The following is a 9,967-nucleotide window of genomic DNA, read 5'->3' on the forward strand; positions in this document are numbered from 1 at the left end:
AAATTAGATTAAGGAGAGGGGAGAGAGTAGATTAAAGGAATATTTACATAAATAGAGAAGCAACATGGTTTAGTGGTTAGAGCACGACCCTGGGAGTCAGAAGGACGACCTGGGTTCTAATCCCGGCTTTGCCACTTGTCTGCTGTGGGACCTAGGGCAAATCACTTCACTTCTCTGTGCCTCAGTTACCTCGTCTGTGAAACGGAGATGAAGACTACGAGTCCCACGTGGGACGTGGACTGGCTCCAACCTGATGAGCTTGTCTCTATCCCAGCGTTTAGTATAGTGCCTGGCACATAGTACGCGCTTAACAAATACCATTCCAATAAATACTGTATATCTAAGTAGTCTTAGATCGTGAGTACTCCAAGGAACAGAGACCATGTCTACCTCCCACCTATGTATTATTTCCCAGTGCTTGGTACAGCGCTCTGCACACTGTAAGCACTTGATAAATACTCTCACTGCTACTACTTCAGCTGTGGGACTGGTTCTGGTCTAAATGCGATTAAGCTCAGAGTTTGTTTCGGTAATGTGCATTTTACGTCCACCTTAGGACTCTTTGGTGTTTTTTTTCTGAAGGGACGTCAGGGAGAACCATGGAGTTGCAAATAAATGTTAGTTCCCTAGGCAAGCAAACCCCAAGGCTAAGAAATTATGGACGTTGCTCTGCCCTCCCTTAATAGCTGTGCAGAATCGCCCCTCCCACCCTCCACCCCCATCTCTCCTCTCCCCAACTCTTAAGTTTAGGACCCGGTGGTATTGAGGAATCTCCCCTCCCTCACCACCCCCGCCATACCAGATGCTTGGAACTGGAAGTTACGGTGTCAGGATTCTTTTGTGTAAAAATTCAACAAACCAAATGTGTTATTCTGAGCTGCAGTTTCCATTTTCAGTTAGATTAACTGTCACAAAGGAAGCTTCAGTTGGACGATTTTAGCTCTCGATTTCCTCCTTATTAGTAGAATGGACTAGATCATTTAAAAAACGTATTCGTTTTTTTCCCATAGTGTAAGCTACCCTGGGTTAAGGGATTGGGAAATACCACTATTAATTATGCATTCATATGGGGCGGTTTATATTGCAGAGGATCATAAAGTGTATATGTATTTGTATGTACTGTGAAACTGAGTAAATGCAAAAAAAAAAAATGTTGGGGAAATGGTGAACAGTATCTAAACCTCTCTGAGCCTTCAAACTCCATCTGATATCACACCTACCTCACAGGGATTACATGAGGAATCATTTTCATGTATTAAAATGAGATTATTAGATGAAATGTAACTGTTATGCATTATCGCTACCATTTTACCTGACCCCCAGAATTTTATTCTTTGGTGGCTGCCTGTACCTTTCAGACGTGAATTTTCCTGACTGTTTTCTCTCTTTGAAAATGGCCTTGGCTCCCGTTCACAGGGAGAGATTCTGTCCTGTGTCAACGGGAAAATCGTAAAATACAGAACGGTATTTTCCCCACCCTGCCGGCGGCAGCAAGGAGGGGTTTGTTTGAGCCCCAGCCTGGGGATGCAAAGTGTCTGACGTGATGACCGGGGTTGCAACTGAAAATTGTTTTCTTCACCTTAATCTCTCTGCTCTGCTGCGGCCTGGAAGTTTTTGCTGCGGGCTGTGATACCTACTGGAGAGGGAGGGGAGGGAAAGTCTAAGTCTGTTGACCAGACACCATTTATAAGTCAAAATCAGCCAATTTCATCCAGGAGCAATACTCCGCTCCCCAAAACAGAGCTAAACCCCGTCTGCTCGGCAAAGCTCCTTGCGGCCTGGCTCCACTCCGATCAGTTGTTTGGTGTCTTCCTAACTCCCTCCCTCTCCCCCCTCACCCAAACATCCTCTCCCTTGGGTGGCCCATTCCCTCCTTGAGGGTGGATCAGTCTGGGTTGTGCTGTAGAGAAACCCGATGGACCAGCCAACCCTCGTTCTCTGATTTCGGATCAAGGAGAGAAACGCCATAGTCTCCAATGGCCCTAGACTCTCATTTTGCCCAGGTATTCCCTACGCAGATTGACTCAGCTTGGTGGCAGCTTCGTTCGGACCTCCGCCCTGAGGACTTCCTCCTTCATCCCTTTTTAATTCTTCCACATGCATATACCTCAAAGGAATTCAAGACTGACAATTCAGGGATGAATTTAGAAGCGGAACAAAGTAGTTGTCCATTTGTGAGAAACGAGACGCACTCCCTTTCCTTCAAAAGAAGAACGCCCTCCAATTAAGGCATGGCGGATTCTTGGTTGCCTCTGCTAATCTTTTCTCGTGGAGCTAATTCGCTGATTATCCTACCTTCCCTGCCCACCGCTGCTCCCAAAGAGTGTAGTGAAGAAATCTGAGACACGTTGGCTGAGGGGAGAAACCATCCAAACCATTTTTCTTCTCAACTTGAGCTAAAACTTGGCCGAAGTCCTCGAGGAACAGAGCTGCCGGTTTGCAGAGACAAGTAGTGCTGGTAGAGTGTAAATTGATGCATTCCTCATCAATACAAGAGCCGGTTTGTTAGAAAGGATGGTGCACACCAGTGACTTTGGTGGACTCTAATTAGCTTCACCACAAGCTCAGCAAGGCCATCATCAGCTGTTCCGGGGCTGCAGAGTCTTTTAGCTCATCTTTCTCATCTTTTCCCTCAAGAAATCAGCTACCTAAGCGCTGATTGTGCATGTCTGCCCTGAGGAATTGGAGCCGTGTTGGATGGAAACTTGGTGGGGAGAAAATCCATCCAGAGCCCTTTTCTTCTCAACTTGAGCTAAAGCTTGGTCGTAATCCTCGAGGAGCAGAACTGCCCGGGTTCAGAGACCAGTAGTTCTGGCAAAGTGCAAATTGAGGCATTCCTCATCGGTACAAGAGCCGGCTCGTTAGGAGAGAGGGGGTCTGAGGAAGAAGCATGTCCATCAGGGACCTTTGGTGGACTCTAATTAGCTTCACCGTGAGCTCAGCAAGGCCATCACCAGCTCTTCTGGGGACTACAGAGCCTTTTAGCTCATCTTCCTCATCTTTTCACTCCCAAGGTTCTTTAGAAATCAGCTACCTAGGAGCTGATGGTGCATGTCTACCCTAATATATACACAGAGGTTCCTCGCTTCTTTCTAAGCCATCCTATATGTTTGCTTAAATTTGCTCTGTCCTAGACTATCTCTTTGGGGCATTCAGGACGTACAGTAGAGTCAAACCTTACTGAGGACTAGGAGAGGCTGTCTTTCATTCCGATTATTCCATGAATAATCCCAACGGCACAGCGTGTCATCCTAAAAAACAGTTTTCTTTTTTTTTCTAGTAAGCAAGCTCACTTTTTCAGTCAGAAAGCAAGCAGCTGACCACACTCGCAAGATTTAGAGAGCAGATTACTAGAAGCGCCCAGATTCAAAGTCACTTTGACCTTGAGCCGAGGTTTTGGCTTGCAGAGTGAACATAGTGTATGTTACTGAGGCTGCACCGTATTAGAGAAGAACAGATGGGACTTAGCCTCCATCTGGCAGCTAAGCGTGTCAATGACAAAGCTACGCCCTCCAACACAGGAAGCCCAGTTTTGGCAAGAACTGGAGCTCCCTAGCAGCTCAGATACTATGGGAGAGAGGGTGACTCTTCTTAGATCCAGTAGGAGGGTATCAATCAGTGGTATTTATTGAGCAATTAATCAAGGTAAGCTACGCCCTCCAACACAGGAAGCCCAGTTTTGGCAAGAACTGGAGCTCCCTAGCAGCTCAGATACTATGGGAGAGAGGGTGACTCTTCTTAGATCCAGTAGGAAGGTATCAATCAGTGGTATTTATTGAGCACTTAAGGTGGATGATTTGCGCAGATTCTTAGAGCACGGCTACAACTCCAACTTCAGGAAAGACCTGATGTCTGGAGCTTTCCCAGGAGGGAGGGATGGGAAAATGGCTCCATCGAATGAACTACTAGAGTTCTGTCTTCCTTCTAGGAGGCGGAGAGGGCCACCACCCAAAGCCGACAAGTTATTCCTTCCTGGGGCCTTTTAATGACAGACCCGGGTCACTGAGCGGATACCAAACCTCTCAATTCACACGTGAGAATTCCACAAATGAATTCTCATCCTCATCCGACCCAAAGCAGTTGGTTGAAATTCAGGTCAAATTCAGCACTCCCCACCCCACCGTCTTTTCCTCTTCGGGGTCCTCTAAAAGACCGCCTGCTCTCGGTCACTGCTAACTATGCACGAAATCTTTGGGGGTGACGGCAGGGAGAGGGGAATCATTTCCCGTAGTAGTACTAGCAACCTTTAAGGGGGATTTTTTTAAAAAAATTCTGGAGAAGAAAAATGACACCATGTCATCATATCTTAAGGGATGAAAGGGAAGATTCTATGCATTTGAATTCATATTCACTTCAGGATGGATTGTACCCGAAATAATACACGTAGTCAGGTGCAATTTTGGTAGTTAGCAGAGATTCTGGTAGAGAGAGACGGAGCGAGGCTTTTTCGAGGACACAGACACCTGCAAGCAATGTGTCAGCCAGTCTCTTGACAATCAGATCGTTCAAGTCCTTGTGAAATGTAGCTTGACAGCGACGGAACTTCTTGGTCCACATGTTTTGATGTGAGTATAATGCGGTAGTGAAATTATGTGGTATATACCAATAGGCTAATAGCGTCTACCTGTAAGTTTGGGTTTGCTAATGTAATACATTTCAATAAAAAGCTATTCAAAATGTTAGCCTGGGGTATCTTTCAGACCAGTCAGTAGCGTTCATTGAGCACCTGTGTCGATTGCCCAGTCCTCAACACTTGGGTTAGAGAAGCAGGGTGGCCTAGTGGATAGAGCACTGGCTTGGAAGTCCGAAGGTCCTCGGTTCCAATCCCGGCTCTGCCATTTAACTGCTTGTGCGACCTTGGACAGGCCACTTTTTCAATGGTACTTGTTAAACGCTTATTATGTGTCAAGCACCATTCTAAGCGCTGGGGTAGATACCAGGTAATCAGGTTGTCCCACGTGGGGCTCACAGACTTAATCCCCATTTTAGAGATGAGGTAACTGAGGCACAGATTTACTATTCTATTTATTTTATTTTGTTAATATGTTTTGTTTTGTCGTCTGTCTCCCCCTTCTAGACTGCGAGCCCGTTGTTGGGTAGGGACCGTCTCTAGATGTTGCCGGCTTGGACTTCCCAAGCGCTTAGTCCAGTGCTCTGCACACAGGAAGCGCTCAATAAATATGGATGAATGGATGAAACAGAGAAGTTGTGACTTGCCTAAAGTCACACAGCTGATAAGGGGCAGAGGCGGGATTAGAGGCGGGATCACTTCTCTGATACCAGGTAATCAGGTTGTCCCACGTGGGGCTCACAGACTTAATCCCCATTTTAGAGATGAGGTAACTGAGGCACCGATTTACTATTCTATTTATTTTATTTTGTTAATATGTTTTGTTGTCTGTCTCCCCCTTCTAGACTGCGAGCCCGTTGTTGGGTAGGGACCGTCTCTAGATGTTGCCGGCTTGGACTTCCCAAGCGCTTAGTCCAGTGCTCTGCACACAGGAAGCGCTCAATAAATACGAATGAATGGATGAAACAGAGAAGTTGTGACTTGCCTAAAGTCACACAGCTGATTAGGGGCAGAGGTGGGATTAGAGGCGGGATCACTTCTCTGATACCAGGTAATCAGGTTGTCCCACGTGGGGCTCACAGACTTAATCCCCATTTTAGAGATGAGGTAACTGAGGCACAGATTTACTAGTCTATTTTATTTTGTTAATATGTTTTGTTTTGTTGTCTGTCTTCCCCTTCTAGACTGCGAGCCCGTTGTTGGGTAGGGACTGTCTTTAGATGTTGCCAACTTGGACTTCCCAAGCGCTTAGTCCAGTGCTCTGCGCACAGTAACCGCTCAATAAATACGAATGAATGGATGAAACAGAGAAGTTGTGACTTGCCTAAAGTCACACAACTGATAAGGGGCAGAGGCAGGATTAGAGGCGGGATCACTTCTCTGATACCAGGTAATCAGGTTGTCCCACGTGGGGCTCACAGACTTAATCCCCATTTTAGAGATGAGGTAACTGAGGCACCGATTTACTATTCTATTTATTTTATTTTGTTAATATGTTTTGTTGTCCGTCTCCCCCTTCTAGACTGCGAGCCCGTTGTTGGGTAGGGACCGTCTTTAGATGTTGCCAACTTGGACTTCTCAAGCGCTTAGTCCAGTGCTCTGCACACAGGAAGCGCTCAATAAATACGAATGAATGGATGAAACAGAGAAGTTGTGACTTGCCTAAGGTCACACAGCTGATAAGGGGCAGTGCCGGGATTAGAACGCACATCCTTTGACTCCCAAGCCGGTGCTCTTTCTACTACGCCACACAGCTTCTCAACTTCTCTGTGCCTGTTACCTCATCTGTAAAAATGGGATGAAGACTCAGAGCCCTCTATGGAACAGGGACTGTGTCCAACCTGATTATCTTTTATCTACCCCAGCGCTTAGTACAGCGCCTGGCACAGAGCAACAGCTTAACAAACGCCACTCTGGTTATTATGAAGATATGATCCCTGCCCTGGTGGAGCTTACAGTCTAATTAAGGAGGCAAACCCCAAGTCCATTCACAAGTCTGGATTTCTATTTTGTTAGTATGTTTGGTTTTGTCCTCTGTCTCCCCCTTTTAGACTGTGAGCCCACTGTTGGGTAGGGACTGTCTCTATACGTTGCCAATTTGTACTTCCCAAGCGCTTAGTACAGTGCTCTGCACATAGTAAGCGCTCAATAAATACGATTGATGATGATGATGATAGCTCATTCCAAGATGTTGTTGTCACTTAATGGTTTAGGGAGGGGGCTGGTAAACCATGGCTCACTAGGCAGATCCGCCTCTTCTTGGACTTTCATAGAGAAGCGGCATGGCTCAGTGGAAATCAATCAATCAATCAATCGTACTTATTGAGCGCTTACTGTGTGCAGGGCACTGTACTAAGCGCTTGGGAAGTACAAGTTGGCAACAAATAGAGACAGTCCCTACCCAACAGTGGGCTCACAGTCTAAAAGGGGGAGACAGAGAACAAAATCAATCAATCAATCAATCATATTTATTGAGCGCTTACTGTGTGCGGAGCACTGTACTAAGCGCTTGGGAAGTACAAGTTAAGGCAACATATAGAGACAGCCCCTACCCAACAGTGGGCTCACAGTCTAAAAAAGAGCCTGGGCTTGGGAGTCGGAGTTCATGGGTTCAAATCCCGGCTCCTGCCACTTGTCAGCTGTGTGACTTTGGGCAAGTCACTTAACTTTTCTGTGCCTCAGTTAACTCATCTGTAAAATGGGGATTAAGACTGTGAGCCCCCCGAGGGACAACCTGATCATCTTGTATTCTCCCCGGCGCTTAGAACAGTGCTTTGCACATAGTAAGCGCTTAACAAATGCCATCATTATTATTATTTATTATTTAATCATATTTGTTCATTCATTCATTCAATCATATTTATTGAGCGCTTACTGTGTGCAGAGCACTGTATTAAGCGCTTGGGAAGTACAAGTCAGCAACATCTAGAGACGGTCCCTACCCAACAGCGGGCTCACAGTCTAGAAGGGGGAGACAGAGAACAAAACAAAACATATTAACAAAATAAAATAAATAGAATAAATATGTACAAATAAAATAGAGTAATAAATACATACAAACATATGTGTATATATGTGGGGAGGGGAAGGAGGTAAGGCAGGGGGATGGAGAGGGAGAGGAAGGAGGGGGCTCAGTCGATCATTCATTCATTTGATCGTATTTACTGAGCGCTCCAGGGTGCAGAGCACTTCACTAAGCGCTGGGAAAGTACAATTTGTCAATTTTATTTATTTAATCGGATTTATTGAGCGCTTACTGTGTGCAGAGCACTGTAATAAACAATAAACAGAGACAATCCCAGCCCAGCAACCGTGCAGCCCCCGCCCTCCACGTGCGGGTTTATTCATTCACTCCAATTTACTGATTGTGGTCCTGAGCGCTTAGTGCAGTGCACCCAGCAGGCGCTCAATAAATACGACATTGAGTGCTTGTTGTGTGTAGAACATTGTACTGAGTGCTTTGGAAGGACAATACAGCAATAAAGAGAGACGATCCCTGCCCACAATGGGCTTACAGTCTGGGAAGGGAGGCAGACACCAAAAGAAGTAAGCAGGCATCAAATAAAAATCAAATGAGGCTCTCGAGTAGGGGCTCAGGCCGAGGCTTCTAAACCCCCCATCTACCTCAGCCCACCTAAAGTCTGCGGCAGGTGGCTCCTTCCAGCCCTTCCTTGTGATGGGCAAAGAAGCAGCGTGGCTCGGTGGAAAGAGCCCGGGCTTTGGAGTCAGAGGTCATGGGTTCAAATCCCAGCTCTGGCACTTGTCAGCTGTGTGACTTTGGGCAAGTCACTTCACTTCTCTGGGCCTCAGTTCCCTCATCTGGAAAATGGGGATGAAGACTGGGAGCCCCGCCATGGGACAACCTGATCACCTTGTGACCTCCCCTGCACTTACAACAGTGCTTTGCACATAGTAAGCGCTTAATAAATGCCATCATCATCATCAGAGAAAGACAAACAGCATGCCCAGGGCTCTCTGCAGGGTGAGGAGAGGAGGCACTGACCCCCAGGCAGCCAGCATGGCCTAGGGCCAGGCTGCATCTGGCTGCATCTGCACCCAGCCCAGGGCCTGGGATGCTGAAGGACCTGGGGTCTAATCCCAGCTCTGCCATCTGTCTGCCCTGTGACCTTAGGCAAGGCACTTCATTTATCTGGGCCTCAGTTTCCTCATCTGTAAAATGGGGATTACGAGTGTGAGCCCCGTGTGGCACGTGGACAGTGCCCAACCTGATTATCTTGTATCTACCCCTGAGCTTAGTACAGCGCCTGGCACGAAAGTGAGTGACAAATGCCATTTCAAAAAATAAAAAAGGCCAAGATCTGGCCCCTCACCTTGGTGGTTCCTGATAGGGGAGGAACTGTGGGCCAGACCCACGTTGGACTTTGTGGGGAAGAAGCCTCCACCCTTGAATCAGTGGCCCAATGCGTGTGGGCTCGCCAGCTCTCCGAGGCCCGGAGGGAAAGAGGCAGGCTTCGACCTCCAACCGGGGTGTTGCAGTGAAGGCGGGCGCGGAGCCCCTTTACCCACTACCCACCCATGACAGAGCAGCACGGCCTAAGCCCATCCATGGCCACGGAGCTGGAAGGGACGGTGGGTCCTGCTCTGAACTGGGCGGGTGGCAGAGATTTTCCCATCCCCAGAGACCCCTGAGTGGGAGGGCCCACTGTCCTCCGCCGGTGGTGCCACTGCTGGCCATGCCCAGTCACGTGGGCACTGCTTTGTTCCATCCCTGAGGTGAGGGAAGGGGGTGGGAGAGAGAAGAAAAACCCTCCAGAAGCCTCTCCCAACCTTTTCCCTTCCCTGTTTGTGACAACAGCTGTTGCTCTGAAGCGACCATGTGGTGCAGTGAAGTCACGCTGTGCCAAGGGGCAGAGTGAGGTAATGATGTCACGTCTCATGCCAGGGGGAGGGCACGGATTGTGTGACCAGGAGCTCAATCCCTCCCGGGGCCCTTTGGGAAGGCTTGCGCGTCGCCAATTTCGAGATTGATCCGCCCTCTTTATCAACCTTTTGGAATCGAAATGCTGATTTTGTAGTATTCTCATCAACTCGGTGGTCTCATAAACCGACTACCTGGAAAGTTTTGGTCGAATCAGGAGAACCAAGGAGACGTTTTGGATGACAAAGCTATGTCATAACTGTTTGTCAACAATACCGCCCGTAATTACTTGCGATGACTATTTCCTAAACTAGCTATAATAGTATTTGTGGTATTTTCTAAGTGCTAGTAAGCGAAGCAGTAATATACTCAGTGCTGGGGTAGATACGATCGGACCTAACCTAGTCCCTCTTCAACATGGGCCTCAAAGCCTAAAGGGGAGGGGGGGACAAAAAAACAAAACAAAACAAAAAAATGCTACTTGTTAAACCCCTACTATGTGCTCACTGTTCTAAGCG

General features: G+C 47.4%; 1 long non-coding RNA gene across 1 annotated transcript; it reads left to right on the forward strand.

The window, feature by feature from the left end:
* The first annotated feature begins 253 nt into the window (after positions 1 to 253).
* Positions 254 to 4,682, forward strand: LOC119919761. The gene is made up of 2 exons (XR_005447722.1): positions 254 to 3,645; positions 3,789 to 4,682. It is a non-coding gene; the product is annotated as an uncharacterized LOC119919761 (long non-coding RNA).
* Positions 4,683 to 9,967: the final 5,285 nt, after the last annotated feature.

Source organism: Tachyglossus aculeatus, chromosome X1, assembly GCF_015852505.1.
Source record: "Tachyglossus aculeatus isolate mTacAcu1 chromosome X1, mTacAcu1.pri, whole genome shotgun sequence".
NCBI lineage: Eukaryota > Metazoa > Chordata > Mammalia > Monotremata > Tachyglossidae > Tachyglossus > Tachyglossus aculeatus.